Source organism: Schistocerca nitens, chromosome 3, assembly GCF_023898315.1.
Source record: "Schistocerca nitens isolate TAMUIC-IGC-003100 chromosome 3, iqSchNite1.1, whole genome shotgun sequence".
NCBI classification, from domain to species: domain Eukaryota; kingdom Metazoa; phylum Arthropoda; class Insecta; order Orthoptera; family Acrididae; genus Schistocerca; species Schistocerca nitens.
The window spans coordinates 567,935,448-567,954,329 of record NC_064616.1 but is presented as its reverse complement, the minus strand read 5'-3'; positions in this window follow the sequence as shown (position 1 = coordinate 567,954,329).

Genomic DNA, 18,882 nt, shown 5'->3' with positions numbered 1-18,882 from the left:
ATCCATTGAATGAAGGTGGCAAGAACCGCTTATGATTTAGCATTATTAATCCTGAATGACTTGTATAGGTGGTAGAAGGAAGATCATGAACACTGTAACAACTTTTCAGAGTTTAAAGGCAAAGTTAAATACAAATTCTTCTGGAGCGTTTTGCTGTAGCCACGGGAAAACCATCTGGCGTCCTTGAGAATACTTGGCACAACTGGACTTCAGATATCGCAAACTACAGAAATGCAACAGATTGAAACGTTCCTTTCCTCCGTTTGTTGGAGCTTCCATGACATCGTGCGAAGTCACGTTAGTGACCGTGATATGAATTCAAGTACTATTGGCGTGATGCACAAAGCGCGAACCAAATTATTTGACGTACTCCGTTATTGACGGACGCGGATTAATTGTCTGTTCAGCTTTTGATATTCCCGGCTGTGGACGGCAGTATTTTATTTTGCTAGAAGCTCGCCTTGATACAGTTTGATACACGCGAAGTAGCATATGGTACAAAAGTGGATTGACGTAAAAGCGACAGATGGTACAGTATGTACCAGTCCCGTAAGAGAGTCTGCTAATTGTACTGAACTTGCTTCTGATTGATCAGCACATTGGGATGCTACGCGCCAAAACGCCTAAATTCTCTTATTAATTTATATACTTTTCATTGTATTTAACCCAGTTTTCAGCATGACAATCTCTCATGGTTACCACAGGAGTTTATCGTTTTTGTTTATTAAGTTTCACCAGTTTTGAGAAACATGAGAATAATGATATTGCACCTGAAGTGCTTCGGACACTTTCTGGTCACTTCTTTGTAAGTCGGTTGTTGTCCATTCTCTGTATGTGCCCATAGAAAGTTAATCTGCGTTTTCTGATCGCGTCTGTTAGTCTGTCAGTGTGCTGGTACAGCTCTTTGGTAGGTCGCTTCATCCATATGCCATCTCTGTGAATTGGTCCAAATATTTTTCTGAGAATTTTGCGTTCTATTTTTTCTGTGTCTATGATGCCTGATGCTCCAATTGTGGTTGTTTCTGACGCGTACAATGCTTCTGGTAATACAACTGTTTTGTAGTGCCTAAGTTTGGCCTGCCTCGATATGCTTTTCTTATTATAATGTGACCATGTGAGTTTGTATGCCTTCTGGAGTTTCTTCGATCGTAAGGAATATATATATATATATATATATATATATATATATATATATATATATATATATATAGAGAGAGAGAGAGAGAGAGAGAGAGGCCAATGTCAAAATACCCAGACCCATGAATGGATGTCGACAAGAGGTTTGCGAACTTACACCACTTATTGCCCGAACTGCCCGTTCCTGAGCCGAAAATATCCTTTTAGAACGGGGAAGAGTTAACCCAAAATGTAATACCATACGACATAAATGAATTAAAATAAGCAAAGTAGACTAATTTTTGTGTCGAACAATCGCTCACTTCAGATACCGTTCGAATAGTAAAAATAGCAGCATTAAACCTTTGAACAAGATCCTGAATGTGCGCTTTCCATGACAGTTTACTATCTATCTGAACACCTAGAAATATGAACTGTTCAGTTTCACTTATCATATGCCCATCCTGTGAAATTGAAACGTCAGATCTTGTTGAATTGTGTGTTACAAACTGTAAAAACTAAGTCTTACTGTGATTTAACGTTAGTTTATTTTCTACAAGCCATGCACTTACGTCATGAACTGCATTTTTTGAAACCGAGCCAATGTTGCACACAATATCCTTTACTACCAAGCTAGTGTCATCAGCAAACAGAAGTATTTTAGAGTTACCCATAATACTAGAGGGAATATCATTTATATAAATGAGGAACAGGAGCGGCCCCAACACTGATCCCTGTGGCACCCGCAATTTGACCATACCCCACTCAGACCCCACATCACAGCCATTCTCAACACTGTGAATAATGACCTTTTGCTTTCTATTGTTAAAGTAAGAGGTGAACCAATTGTGAGCTACTCCCCGTATTCTGTAATGGTCCAACTTCTGGAGCAATATTTTGTGATCATCACAATCAAATGCCTTAGTTAAATCAAAATATACGCCAAGCATTCGAAACTTTTTGTTTAGCCCATCCAGTACCTTACAGAGAAAAGAGAATATAGCATTTTCAGTTGTTAAACGACTTCTAAAGCCGAACTGTACATTTTATAGCAAATCGTATGATATAAAACGATCAATTATCCTTATATACACAGCCTTTTCAATAACTTTAGCAAACACTGATGGCGTAGAAATAGATCTAAAATTGTGTACATTATCCCTCTCTCCCTTTTCATAAAACAAGTATACTACTGAGTACTTTAATCGTTCAGGAAACTGACCATTCTTAAAGGAAAAATTACAAATATGGCTAAATACAGGGCTAATATGTGCAGCACAGTACTTTAATATTCTGATAGGCACTCAATCATAATCGTGAGTCCTTAGTCTTCAGTCATTTAATTATTGACTCAATTTACTCCTTGTCTGTATCACAGAGGAGTATTTCAGACGTCAATCTCCGAAAGGCATTTGCCAAGAGAGTTATATGATTCCCTGTAGAAACTAAATTTTTATTTAATTCACCTGCAATGCTCAGAAAATGATTGTTAAATACTGTACATATGTCTGATTTTTTCAGTAACAGAAATATTTTTACTACGAACTGACTTTCTATCGTCGACGTTGTGCTGCTCACCAGACACTTCCTTCACAACTGGCCATTAGGTTTTAATTTTATCCTGCGAATTAGCTATTCTATTTGCGTACCACATACTCTCATACTCTTTGCCTCCTAATAACTTTTTAAGCACCTTACAGTACTGTTTGTAATGGGCTACTGTAGTGTGATTGTGACTACTGCTAATATTTTGATATAATTCCCGCTTTGTTCTACATGATATCCTTATCCCACTAGTCAGCCACCCAGGCTGCCTTTTATTGCTAGTACCCCGTTTAGAACGGTCTAACGGAAAGCAAGTCTCAAAGAGCACGAGAAATGTGTTAAGGATGGCATTATATTTTTCATCTACGTTATCGGCACTATAAACATCCTGCCACTCTTGACGAGGTTTTAAAGACTCTCTATTGCTGTTGGATTAACCTTCGTACATAGTTTGTAATTATATGTGACATTTGTTTGAGTACAAATGTCTTTTAGTATTAAAATTTGTGCATCATGGTCTGAAAGGCCATTCACTCTTTTACTAACAGAATGCCCATCTAGTAACGAAGAATGAGAAAAAAAATGTTTCTATGGCTGTGCGGCTGTTCCCCTGCACCCTAGTTGGAAAAAAACACAGTCTGCTGATCTTGCCCTCTGTAGATACGGAGACTAACGTTGGCAAGTGGCATCCCATAAAAAGCGCCATCACAGATTCCAGATGACGGCATAGCAACCTCCGCCGAAGAAGATCCCATGACTGACGAGCTGCCTTCTGCGCTGGGACACAACTTTAGAAGACGACAAGGTGGTGGAAAGAACGGTTATGGACTCTTATTCAATCTCTCCAGCTTCCAGATCCGACTTCCAAAGGACACGCATGATTTATACAAGGCATCCCTGCCGCGCGGGATTAGCCGAGCGGTCTCGGGCGCTGCAGTCATGGACTGTGCGGCTGGTCCCGGCGGAGGTTCGAGTCCTCCCTCGGGCATGGGTGTGTGTCTTTGTCCTTAGGATAATTTAGGTTAAGTAGTGTGTAAGCCTAGGGACTGATGACCTAAGCAGTTAAGTCCCATAAGATTTCACACACACATGGCATCCCTTGTGGGGCTCGTGTATTGAGAGAAGAGGCTACTATCCGTTAACGAGAACTGTGAACTGCTGAGACGTGAATATCGTAGTGATATCAGTGGACTGCAATGATTATCATAAAACACCGTGTGAACTGTGGAATTATATCCTGTTTGAACTTTTGTAAGTTTCTTGGAACTGTTAGGTAGCAAAATCTATAAATGCTGCTAATTAATCTGCGTCGCGTAGATGAAAGTGAAAATGCGAAAACGCAAATCGAAGTGCAAAGTTAGAAGTGTGTGCGCGGTCCAAAGGGATTACGTTGTGTGTGTGAGATTCTAAGGGATTACGTTTTATTTCACCGGTATGAGAAATAAACGCTTCAGGGAGCAGTTAGCAGAGCAGCGTACAGCAGGCGAGGCCGATGACATGGAATGACACCTGTCGCCTCCACCAGCTGCAGTCAACGTCAGAGAGAGGCGAATGGCAAGGATAGGCGTCTGTGGTTCACTACGGCATCCGAAGACACCCAACTCGACAAAAAAAATGCAGCAAGCAGCAGCATCGCGCCGGAGAAGAAAGGTAGCGTGTACGCTGACCACTTTACAGCTAGCAGGAGGAAGCCAGTATTGACAACCATAGGGATTTTTTAAGAACATTGTTAAATTGTTTCATAATAATTTCTTTATAACAAAATGTCGGGGGAAAGTGTAACGCACTACAATCTGAGAAGTAGAGAGGCAGTACAGCCTCGGGGTAATGAAATGGAAGAGGCATGCCAATTACAGGGCATGCCAGATGAAATTAGTAATATACACTATGTGATCAAATGTATCCGGACACCTGGCTGAAAATGACTAACAAGTTCGTGGCGCCCTCCATCGGTAATGCTGGAATTCAGTATGGTGTTGGCCTACACTTAGCCTTGATGACAGCTTCCACTCTCACAGGCTTACGTTCAATCAGATGCTGGAAGGTTTCTTGGCAATTGGCAGCCCATTCTTCACGGAGTGCTGCACTGAGGAGAGGTATCGATGTCGGTCGGTGAGGTATGGCACAAAGTCGGTGTTCCAAAACATCCCAAAGGTGTTCTGCAGGATTTAGGTCAGGACTTTGTGCAGGCCAGCCCATTACACGGATGATATTGTCATGTAACCACTCCACCACAGGCCGTGCCTTATGAACAGGCGCTCGATCGTGTTGAAAGATGCAATCGCCATCTACAAATTGCTCTTCAATAGTGGGAAGCAAAAATGTGCTTAAAACATCAATGTAGGCCTGTGCTGTGACAGTGCCACGCAAAACAACAAGGGGTGCAAGCCCCCTCCATGAAAAACACGACCATACAATAACACAACCGCTTCCGAATTTTACTGTTGGCACAACACAAGCTGGCAGATGACGTTCACCGGGCATTCGCCATACCCAAACCCTGCCATCGGATCGCCAAATTGTGTACCATGATTCGTCACTGCACACAACATTTGTGTGCCTTAAGAGCAGCCGCTCAACCATGAAATCCAAGTTTTCTCACCTCTTGCCTAACTTTCATAGTACTCGCAGTGGATCCTGATGCAGTTTGGAATTCCTGTGTGATGGTCTGGATAGATGTCTACCTATTACACATTATGACTCTCTTCAACTGTCAGCAGTCTCTGCCAGTCAACAGACGATGTCGGTCTGTACGCTTTTCTGCCGCATGTGTCCCTTCACGTTTCCACTTCCTGTCACATCGGATACAGTGGACCTAGGGATGTTTAGGGGTTGTGGAAATCTCGCGTACAGACGTATGACTCAAGTGACACCCAATCACCTGACCACGTTCGAAGTCTGTGAGTTCCGCGGAGCGCCCCATTCTGTTCTCTTACGATGCCTAATGACTACTGAGTTCGCTGATATAAAATACCTGGCAGTAGGCGGCAGCACAATGCACTTAACATAAAAAACGTATGTTTTTGGGAGTGTCCGGATACTTTTGATCACATAGTGTAAGTAAAACAGCATCAGCTGATACATTGCCTACACAAGATAATAATAAAAGGATATTTGAATTATTAATGGAATTAGTAGATGGGCAAAAAGTATTAAAAATATGGCTAGAAGAAAGATGGAACAAGGGCAAAAATTACTTGCTGATAAAATAGAAGCAACAAACGAGAAGTTAGCGAAAATTAATCGTGAGTCTAAACATTTAGAGAGCAGGGCTGATTCTCATGAAACTAGAATAGGGGCTTGTGGGTTAAGAAATGCCCATGAGAGTAAAGAATCGGTTCAAAAATTAGATAAGTGTAATCAAGAGGTTAATCATAAGATTGATCATGAAGTATCGAAAATAAATGCTCTCAAGCAAGCTCAATATACTTTTGTATTGTCAGTTAGGGATGAAGTCATTAAATTAAGTAATTATCGTGTAAAATAAACAAAACTTGCAAAGACACTCATGAAAGGCAAAACAAACAAGTCGTAGACTTAAAGGACGAAAATTCAGTCCTTAGGCGTAAAGTATGAAGAATAGAATCTGTTTGTAATGGCAATACAAATGCGATTCAGGGTCATTTGAGAGAAATAGAACAGAAGGTAGAAAACATACCTCAGCTAAGTGTGCCGGCCGGTGTGGCCGAGCGGTTCTAGGCGCTTCAGTCTGGAACCGCGTGGCCACTACGGTCGCAGGTTCGAATCCTGCCTCGGGCATGGATGTGTGTGATGTTCTTAGGTTAGTTAGGTTTAAGTAGTTCTAAGTTCTAGGGCACTGATGACCGCAGATGTCAAGTCCCATAGTGCTCAGAGCCATTTGAACCATTTGAATCAACTAAGCGAGATGAATAAAAATATAGATAACATGAAAGTTGTGTTAAAACAGTAACTCGAAAGGTGGCTTGATCAGGAAAAACGTAGAGGTGTTGTCCATATTAATGAAGTAATCAGTAATTCCAACGCTTACGAATTTCATAACTATTCTAGCAAAGGTAGTATACATTCTGTAGCTTTCATTCGTCAGTTTTAGGGTATCATACCTGTCAACATGATAGAATAGCTGAAAATCAAATTTGTATCTAGTCGTTTTGAAGGGGACGCAATATCATGGGGAACAGGAACCAGTAACACATGTAAAACAGACCAAGAATTCGTTGGTACATTCTTAAACCAATACTGGTCCACAAGTATACAAAACAGTATAAAAACAGAAATATTTGATGCTAGGTACTTTGAAAACAGTGGCTGCAGTAGTTATAAGGAGTTCTTTCACTTTCAGCACCACTGGGAAAAGCAACAATATTTAACTGATCCTTTACGTGAATCTGACTTAGTAGAAATAATAGTTCTTACGTTTCCAGTGTCTGTATAGGAGAAACTGATTCATGTCAATAAGAATGAGGTTAAGAACCTCCTGTATGTATTAGAACAGCTGGACGCGCTTTCAGGCAACAGACAAGTGCCGGCAGGCTGGCATAAAAACAGGTAGCGTGCAGATAGCCGCAGAGAAAACCTCAAAGGGCAATAGCACTCTTTGCATTGCTAGGTAGCTGACGCCTACCGGGCACCCGAGTTAACTAACAGTCTACTTTTATTTTCACGCTGTTAGTTCTTCCCTCTTCATCATTCTGAGCTAAAATCTGTCATCTATCCCTGTTCTCTATTCGAGATAAAAAGAGAAAAAAAAAGAATCATTCGAAACAAAAGATGTACTAATTGAATAAAACTATATTTACGAATAACAAAAGATAACATGCAGCATAAAGTGTCCAAACAAGTACAGAACCCAGGATATAAGACATAAGATCATCATCCATACAGGCAGGAGAACATCCTCTAAACTACGTACAGAAACTTATTATGTATGTTATGAAACTCAAGGAAATTTCATACGCATATATACGGAGAAAACAATCTTCTATATTTTTTTATTTAGCTACTAGCTAGCAGCTGACGCAGAGGAAGAGGACAGAATTAGAACAAAGCATACGCAGTGGTCCTGGGACGATTAGATTAAAATTTACTAGCAACAATTGGTAGATGGTCTGCGAGTGATGAGGTTTCCGCTGCAATTCATACATCTTTAGGTTAGGATGAGTCCAGCCACAGTTAAAATGAGGATGAAAAAGTTTTGAATCGACCAGAGAAGTCGACCAATCGTATATGAATGATAGGGAAAAGGAAGGTAAGAGGCGACGTGAGAGTTGGCCACACATTTAGGGATTAGTAGGTGAGTTATTTCCGCCGAAGCATTATTATTAATAGTATCACGACGCAGAAATGTTACCCACACAGCTAACGAACACAACGCATGAATCTCACATAGGACACAGACAATAATAAGTACTGAAGTACAAATACATATTTGTTATATTCATAGTGTTTACATACTTGAGCAGCAAAGTTCATAATAAGCTATAAGTGAATTAAAGCAACGGGATTTGTTTCGCAATTTTTCTCTGTTATCACGCTCTAGGGTATCTTCAGTTCTCTTAGACCTGTGAATCTTGTGTGAATGCCTAGTTAAGTTATCAATTGAAATGAAAATAAAACCTGAAGTATATAATGAGAATTATTCTCATATCTTTTCCATTTCCAATACATAGACGTAAGATAGCAGCGCATCGGGCGCCGTTATTACCTTGAATGAAAGTGAGCGCTGACTGGGATGAGTCACGCCAGATCTGTAAAGGCAAAACATTAACAGGTGGTGCGAGAGTGCACTGACTGATGAGTCAAGGTTAGGAATATTAGCCGCTCGAGGAGATGATTCAAATGAAAGCCCTGTAGTCACCGTAGCAGTAACAAAGTCTTTGTAAATATTATTGTATCATGTTCAATGCATCACTGTGTATATCGTAAAGCTATGTAACATCTTAATGTATGAGTATTATGTTCAAATGGCTCAAATGGCTCTGAGGTCATCAGTCCCCTAGAACTTAGAACTACTTAAACCTAACTAACCTAAGGACATCACACACATCCATGCCCGAGGCAGGATTCGAACCTGCGACCGCAGCGGTCGCGCGGTTCCAGATTGTAGCGTAAAAAAAAAAAAATGTGAGTGTTATTAGGTAAAAGTGGACGGCACTGCTCCGATGTTAGATAAAAAAAGGTAGTGTTATTAGTTAAAAAGTGGACGGCATTTTGCTGATATGAGATAAAAACGTGTGTTGTGTAAAGATGGACGGCCTTGCGCCGACGGCATATATTATTTAGTTCCTCGTACACATCAATAAGTGTAGTGAGTGTTTATGAGGAGATTTAATGGTGCAGGTGCCGATGTTTATTGTTGAATAAAAAGACTAGAGAAAATTTAAAGGACTGCTGTGTGCGGAAAATAATAAATGATATTTTGTAGCAAGAAGAAGATCATGATGTAATGAGTGCTTGGTGAAGTTTTTTGATAGAATTAAGATGAGAAAGTATATGTTTAGCACTAGTAAGTCAATGATTTTGGTTAATTGGGGTAATATTTTAGGAACAGCAATTTCTATGTTTTTTTTAAAAAAAGAATTTCCATAAATGAGAGAGTAGGGGAGCTACAGAGACATTGGAAACTTGAATTTTTTCAAATTTGGGCAGAATTTTCTCATTTCCAAATTTGTTAGTTGTCTTCGGGAAGAGGACAATTTTCGAAATCAAAGAAGGAGGGGGATGTTTAATATTCCTGGCTGTGGCCGCCAGTATTTTATTTTGCTAGAAGCTCGCCTTGATGCAGCTTGATACACGCGAAGTAGCGTATGGTCCAAAAGTGGAGTGTTGTACAGTCTCAGACATAAAAACTGACCGCCGGCCGGCCACCACACAGACTGAGTCGTTCACTTAAGGTGACGAATAAAACCGACCGCCCCTGACAACACAATCTGGCAACAGTGTTAGATGCAGAAGTGTCAGGAGGCAGTGTTATCTACTTCCTAGAGATAGCCGTGTTGGCTGAGCCCGTGGTGTAGTAGTACTTGTCGCGAATTCTAAAATACAGTAGCTAGTTCGCGTCCAACTGTATTTTTTTTTTCACTTTTCGGCCCTCGTCTAAAGTAATGACTGATTGTACATCGAAGATAATTGGCTTCACATTCTACCCACCAGTAATAACTAATACTTCCATAAACAATTCCGCAGGACAGCTCGTGGCTGCGTCGCAATCACAACAGCTTACGCTTGAGTATTTCTTCGCGCTGCAGCGGCTACCGGCCACCGGCCAGACGCCACCCGCCGCCTGAAATCGGGTGCCGCCCAGGTGAAAGCGGCGCGACGCTGTCGGTGTGTGTATCAAATGCCATTTTTGAATTTGAAGTTCTAGTTATCATTTTGCAGTTAAGCACTGGATTATGCGTACTTGAAAATCATGAACTGCGGATAAGCGTTGGAAAATTGGGTCGCAAATGGAAAAAGGTGTAACATCTGCAACACAGTATTTAGTTTTGGTATAATAGAGAGGTGAATGCAGAGAAGGCAGCTCGTAAGATTGGAACTGTGTGTGGAGTGAGTGCTTTTGGGAAAAATACGCCAGAAAAAGATATTCTTGTTTCAACAAGATCGTTTTGGCGTGAATGATTTTCCGCATTAAGGAGGTCTCGACTACTGATATAAGTGATGCATTACCATTTAACCAGCATGCGACATTTACATTCAACATCCAAGGTCCAGACGTCTGGTCTAGGTGTACTGCATGCACTAATTCGAAACAACAAAAATCAACGGAATGACTATTATTGCAGTTTTGCTTGAACGTGATCAGGTCGCTCATTGAGCATTCCTACGCAATACTGTTACTGGTGACGAGTTATGATGCCTTTATCGTTAACTTCCTAAGAAGAAATGAAAGGCTGAGACCTACCAAAAGACAAAGTCGAGCAAAGAGTAGTGTGAAAACAATATTTTCAATCTGATAGCTCCAAATGTGTGCTTTGCACTACAAATTCTTCCCCAAGGGTATGTCCACCACAGCTGGAATTTGTTGCCAACAATTGAGACACCTTTTAGTCGCAATGTAAGAAAATCGACCGACAAAACTACATCACGTGTGCTACTGCATGATAACGCACTCTGTTGATTTGAGAAACAAATATATCCAGGAGCTTGATAGGAAAGTCATCTTTCAGGCACTTGTCCCTCAGATCGTTTACTCGTAACTTTTTACCTGTCCCGCTCTTGATCGATCAACCGTCAAGGCAATTCATTTGTACACGAAAATGCTCTTCAAACTACACTCGTTTCGTAACATCGCTAGATCCAGCAGGTGTCTACAGGCGTAGAATTGGTAAACTACTTTAGCATTGTCAGAGTGTTTTACATATTGTGGAAGAATATGCTGTTGCTCAATAATTTAATTTTGATGATTACTGTTGTGTACAATAAACTAATGGAAAACGCAATTAAAATATTCACTGTACTAAAACAAATTAAATTCAACCTACTACAGAAACATCTCGACGGCAGTCTACCTTAATAACGCATGAAGTGCCTGTAACACGACTGTGCCTATTTTAACAGGAATTCGTGGGATATTACCGACTTTTGACTTCGGAAAGTTATGTTTTTACTTCATGCCCTGTATCATACTCAAGTATTATGAAAATGTGGCAATTCATAGATAAAATTACGTATTCACATCAAAAAAAAAATATGTCGACAGAAAACAAAAGTGGCATTATGAATATTTGCAGTACCATAAGGTTTTCGCTCTGACATTAAGGGGTACTGAAAGTAGGCAGACGACTTTTGCTCGAGCGTAGTCTTAAGATTGCCTTATTGAGTTTCTACCTGCCTGGTTGTAGCTCTGCTACAAAAAGAATTAAAAACCTGGCTTTCAGCGAATCTCGAAAGGAGTACGAAAGCAACTTGCACCTGGTAGGCAAACACTTTACCTCGGAGCAAGCGGAAAGGTGCGGCAGCTGTGTCTTACTTATTGGCCCAGTAGCCTCTATGACAGATAAATCGCAACACAAGAGGCGAGAGTAATTGTATTTCCCTTGAGGAAAGATGTTCATGGACTCAAAAGCATTAACTGATGTCCTTTTATTACATCTCAAGAGAAAATCACCCACATTATTCAATTCAAATGACATGATATTATCAAATGAATATAGCAGTATAGTTCTGTACCATCAAGGAAGTAACTCGACGGCCACAGAATTGCCATACATATTCTGCGTAGTTGCAATGTTTCAGTTATGTATCAGGTAGGATACCAGCTGATGTATTCTGTGAGTGACCTCGGAAGTGACTATAGCTTCGTCTCAAAGCTATGGGTGGCAAGGGCCGGAAATCCTTATTATATGTCAATGAGCCTTAATCGCACTTCTCTAACTAGGTTTAGGGCTAGAGTGTAATTACTTGTAACACATCGATGCACTAAGTGCAAACGAAACGTCATAAATTAATAACTGCGAAATTATTTTCGTTTTACTGTATTAATCGGACCGAATCCTTGAAAGCGTATTCACCAGACGCGGTTCACAATTTTGGAGCTTCTCCAGTGGTTGAGTTCGCAACATATCTTTGTTATACAATATTGTTATTCAGATTATTGTCATTGGCACACCGGAAAGAAGACTGGCATGACCTGGGTTCCTGTTCTCAGTTTTTCTGAGGGATATTCTGCCGTTGCTAGAAACCTGAAGACTGAAGTTGAATCCGAATATCCCAGATGGCGAAAATCTGATGTTTCTATTCCTGCAGCTCTAACATTCAAAAGATAGTTACAATAAGCGGCAGAAAAGTGCCTGTGAACCAACAATTAATAAAGCAGTCATAATTAGTGGACTCTTACGAACAACATCTGACATGTGATAGTTGTGGAAAACTACTTTTTTCATCTGCACAGCAACGCAGTATGAACTTAAGGGTTTCGTAGGATTCCTACACTTAATTTCGTTGTGATAGTTTTCAATGACAGTAGAGGAGGAGCAAAACCATCTGACTTGAAATATACTTTTCCAGCGGGATATGAATCTTTGGCTACAGTTACACTAGTACATCCAGTGAGGTATCAAGGATGTGAACATTCACTCATTGCTGTAGTATAGGCTGAGGCAGAAAGAAGCGGATTCCCACAAAGTAAACGATGAGAGACACCCTAATTATTGCATAAAGTAACCATCTCGCAAACGTAAGTTTACCAAATCGCTGTCACTTAATAACATGAATTGTTCAGAAAATTACAACTGTATCTAATGAAGTGATTAGCTAAATTGCCAAACACGTTCCGAACAGCACTTAAGACACAAGTGTGTGTGTGTGTGTGTGTGTGTGTGTGTGTGTGTGGCGTCTCTTCTTTCGGACACTACGATTCGAAACAGATTGACTTGTTAATCAATTAAATGTCGAAGGAAGGATGTCCAGGATGTCACAGGGCGTTAAAGTTACAGCTACGGCGGGAGATGAAAATTTGTGCCTGACCAGGTTCGAACCCGGATGCGTGGTGTCTTTTCTTTCGAACCTCTTCTGAGGTCGTCTTTGCGTTCTTTTGTGAGGGCTGCACTATGCATAACCCGAACGATCAAATCGGCTCTTGGTTTTACTTTTTCTTTGTAGACATCGCCTTCCAACCGTCCTCACAGGCAAAAATCCAATGGGATAAGGTCCGGAGACCTTGGTGGCCAAGACAAGTACCCATATCTACTGATCCATCTTCCTGGAAATGTTAGGTTTGGATGATGTGTCATCTGACGACTAGAATGTGCAGGAGCCTCGTCATGCTTGAGGAATATACGACTTCTTGTAGCCAAAGGAACCTCTTCCAATAATGATGGAAGCTCATTTTCAAGGAAGTGTAGACAACAGGGTCCTGTAAGGACCAACAAACAAAACGAAAATGCACTGAACCCAGCTGTATGTACTCAATAAAAAGTGGACACATGTTATATAGCAATTTTTCTGCAATTTGTCTATACTACTACCTCCTACAATATTTAATATTCCTCCTGAAAAATCCTGTATGATTATTCAGGTTTCGATGGACCATCGAAAGTTTTTAGTGCTAGACGCTCGTCATCGTCCAAACCCTCACGGGAATACAGTGTGGCTGGGAAAGAGTGGAATAATGGACGGCGGGGTACCGCGTATGTGGTATGCGGCAAAGATGGGAATTTGCGTCTGACTAGGAGCGTGTGTAGATAGGTCCTGCAGGCAGGTCGGCCGTTATGTTCCGATAGTGCAACGGTCAGCGCGTCCGCCCAGTAAGCAGTATGTCCAGGTTTGAACCCCGGTCGGGCACAAATTTTCTTCTGCCGCCGATACTGTATTTCAGCGTCCTGTGACAGTGTGGACGTCTGTCTTTCGATATTTAAGATGCAATTTTTTCTGAGGCAATACGGGTGATTTGCGAACATTTATCTTGCCATCAATATAACGGGACTTCAACGGCATCCATTCCTTAGTCATTGCTTTGTGGTGGCGCTAAGCCATGGTGCTAACCCATGTCATATACCGGGTGAAAATTGACACACATTCTTGGAATGACATGGGGTTTTATTAGAACCACCCCATATTGCTAGACGCATGAAAGATCTCTTGCGCGCGTCGTTTGGTGATGATCGTGTGCTCAGCCGCAACTTTCGTCATGCTTGGCCTCCCAGGTCCCCCGACCTTAGTCCGTGCGATTATTGGCTTTTGGGGTTACCTGAAGTCGCAAGTGTATCGTGATCGATCGACATCTCTAGGGATGCTGAAAGACAACATCGGACACCAATGCCTCACCATAACTCCGGACATGCTTTACAGTGCTGTTCACAACGTTATTCCTCGACTACAGTTATTGTTGAGGAATGATGGTGGACATATTGAGCATTTCCTGTAAAGAACATTATCTTTGCTTTGTCTTACTTTGTTATGCTAATTGCCGGCCGAGTGGCCGTGCGGTTCTAGACGCTACAGTCTGGAGCCGAGCGACCGCTGCGGTCGCAGGTTCGAATCCTGCCTCGGGCATGGATGTGTGTGATGTCCTTAGGTTAGTTACGTTTAATTAGTTCTAACAAAACCCCATGTCATTCCAAGCATGTGTGTCAATTTGTACCTCTCTATCTACATTATTCCGTGATTTATTCAGTTTTCATATTTATACTGACTTTTTGAGCACCCGGTACATGCGAATCAGATTCTAGTGCATATTTGGTCGAATAACGAATGGTCACTATACAAGTATTTACGAACAGTAGAAGCAGGATTGCAGCGAGCTGATCGCTTAACCAAGTGCTACGAAGAGTACCTGTGAAGTGAGTCATTTCAGCTGCATAGCCGACGGTAATACTTGTAAAGCAATTCACTGCAGAACTAATGTAATACCCGCACGATGATCTCTGTAGTCATACTGTATCACTAGCAGCTCATGAATGGAGTACTATGTTCGTTAAATCAGGTTACTCAAGCTGGTGCCAAATAAAGAGGAGCGACGACACCACCTCACTATCATTACTTAGGTATTCAGCGCTAGATTATGTGCGCCACCATTAACGTTATTGTAAGCAGTTTGTCAGCATAACACCACCACATCCACTGTCAGCCTGTACCACTATCATCATACGGTAGTTACTCGCAGTGATTACAAGTTCCTGATGTTTGTCAAGAATAGCGGAAAGTGCCTTAGGAATAGTTACATTTGCTTCACGCCTAGGACAAAGATAATCGTAAATTAACAGCAAGAGGTTACCCAGCGAAGTGAAGAGTCCACGGATTGTCTCGAGTTCTTGCAGTTTCATACTAATGTATTTCCCGATGGTTTCACACTAGCGGGTTCTTTTGGCTAGTGGAATTCTCATATGGGCATTATCAAAGTGTAATTGCAAGAACACTCAACTACCTTAATGTGGCCTCATTTTGGTTTGATTAGCACAATAACATAAGCTTCATTCTGCTGAACAACTTGATGCCCGCAAGCCCTTAAATAAGAATCTGCGAGCGGTAGTAATGCATGAAAGGAAACAATGTTGGACATAAGAATGGAGAGCTCCCGGCTTTTTGCGTTTCCATTCGGCCTACGATAAGAATCTGCTGTAATATTATGCTTCAGAACCCTAAACTGTTTATTTTTCACTTCACACTGAAGCAAAAGCCATGACATGAGAAGAGGAAATGACTTATATGCTTCTCAGAAACTTTGTTTTTTTTGTGTTCATTTTCTCACATCATACTAAAACAAGGGCGTTGATATGAGAGGAGGAAATGAAATATACGCTTCCAAGACATAATATTTCCTTGTGTGCTACTAATTCGTGCATGAAAGCTCTGCAGTTAATTTTTGTGTGTTCGATAAATTTTGATATCACCTCACGTTACTTTGAGAGAAGGTTCCAATTTTCTTGGGATTCAAATATAGTGGACATTTCACCACTAGTTAATATTCTGATGACTAATGACATGATACTCGTTCCAAGTGCTCCATGTTAGTTACTATATGATGGCTACTATAAGAGCGTGAAGGCAGTGAAGTCCGCTCACTGCAGTCAGAGCCAAGGTGATTTCTTTCTGTTTATGGCGAAGCGTCTGCTGCAGTGTCCACGCTCAGCCAACGTAAACAAATCGCGGCAGCATTGAGCACTGGGAATCGCTGCACCTGTCGCGGCTCGCACTGTCTCTGCTAACGATATTATGGAGTTAATAAAAAAATGGTTCAAATGGCTCTGAGCACTATGGGACTTAACATCTATGGTCATCAGTCCCCTAGAACTTAGAACTATTTAAACCTAACTGACCTAAGGACATCACACAACACCCAGTCATCACGAGGCAGAGAAAATCCCTGACCCCGCCGGGAATCGAACTCGGGAACCCGGGCGTGGGAAGCGAGAACGCTACCGCACGACCACGAGACACAAATCACACACACACACACACACAAACACAAACACACACACAAACACACACACACACACAAACACACAAACAAACACACATACACACACAGTTATTGATTCCAACGAGAGTGATGACTGCTGTTTGTTGAACAACACATGCACCAATCAGTTCCTTAGTTGGCGTCGGGTGGATGAGGTTTTTCAGTTACCTTGCACTGCAAGAATTGCGAGTAGGAGACTGAAACTAAAGGGGCTGCGACAAAGCAAACTTGGCTGATTATTATCATATGGTTGTCCTCATGGGTTTGGTGGACGAGTATACTTTTTTTTAGTAACCAACTCACCCACCATAATTACATAAGATTTCTCAAAGGCGTCGAGGCATTGATTCCACTGCGGTCCTCGATAGTGTAGCGTGATGTTTTATTTCGCACCATACGTTTTCTCTGTTCGTCCAAAGGTGGCTTGCATTTGTAGGTCCACATGGCAATGGGCTCGTTACCTCTGCCCACATATTCTCTGTCGGTTTGAAGTCCGGTTCTCGTGGAACAAACGGCAACAGCTTTATCCTCTCTTGGCCCTGAAACAAATCTTGCACTGCACTGCTCTGCTCTGATGGATGAAACTGTGGTCCTGTAAATAAATTGGTATCTCGTTACTTCATATATTTATATTTAAATAACGTATTTGTAAAAAAACACATTATATTAGTATTTTCCATTGTGTTTAAGAATTCAAACCCTGTCATAAGTGGTCTAGATTTATCAGTCCGATACAAATGGTTTACCGAAAAAATGGTTCAAATGGTTCAAAAATGGTTCAAATAGCTCTGAGCACTATGGGACTCAACATCGTAGGTCATAAGTCCCCTAGAACTTAGAACTACTTAAACCTAACTAACCTAAGGACATCACACACACCCATGCCCGAGGCAGGATTCGAACCTGCGACCGTAGCGGTCGCGCGGTTCCAGACTGAAGCGCCTAGAACCGCTCGGCCACTCCGGCCGCCGGTTTACCGAGTCTATCATATGATGAGCGTCGTAGTCTGAAATCCACATTAATACTAACTGGCTGAATTCGATGATCTGGTGTCTAACTGAAACTACAGAAATCGGATAATTTGAACGTCTATTGTAACAATGCTGCACACAAATTCCTTTGATGGAGTAACAGGTAGCAACTGTTAAGAAAAAGTGAGGAATATGTTAACTAGGAGCAATGTAACGTCATTATAACCTATATTTATGTGATAAAAATATTGAATCTAACAATACACATCCATTTCAATGGTGGGAAGATACACCATATCGGATTTGCTGATGACATAAAAATAATAATAGCAATAATAATAATAATAATCCCGTGTGCGGTTGTTAGACCCTCCATCGGGTGCCTCCGCAGACATTAGACCATTCTTGCATAGACCACCAAATAACCCACTAGTCGAAACAACAATAACATCTATCAACACAATCATATCCAACAAAATAAATGAAAATACAACTATGGAAGAGTTATAACTACTGGTTTATATAGGAGCACTCACTACACTAAATATACACACTAGGCACAGATCAGAACAAACCAGCACACAGAGGTAACCCACAAAACCAGCATGGCAACACAGGCTACAGATCAGAATAGAAAAACTGAGAAAAGACATCGGACAGCTAACACAATTTATAAGAAATGAAATATCAGACGAAAAACGAAAACGGTTAGGTAAAATCTCACAACAAGAAGCGATAGAGCAATTAGATGAAAAGAAGCAAAAAATTACAGGCATTGGCCAAACGACTTAGAAGATACAAAAAAGTGAAAATAGAAGGAAACAAAACCAAACATTCAACACAAACCAAAATAAATTTTATCAGACAATAGATAACACACACATTAAAATAAACAACCCACCAAACATAACAGACATGGAACACTTCTGGAGCAACATATGGTGAAACCCGGTACAACATAACAGGCATGCATGGTGGATACAAGCATAAACAGACACATACAAGATGATACACAAATGCCTGAAGTGATAATTTTGCAACATGAAGTCACCCAAGCAATTAATTCTACTCACAATTGGAAAGCCCCTGGAAATGATAAAATAGCAAACTTCTGGCTAAAGAAGTTCACCTCAACACATTGGCATCTAACTAAATTATTTAACAGTTACATTGCAGACCCATAGACATTCCCTGATACACTCACACATGGAATAACTTTTCTGAAACCTGAAGATCAAGCAGAAGCTGCAAACCCAGCAAAATATCGCCCCATACATGCCTACCAACAATATACAAAATTGTAACTTCAGTCATTACACAGAAATTAATGACACATACAACACAGAACAAAATTATAATTGAAGAACAAAA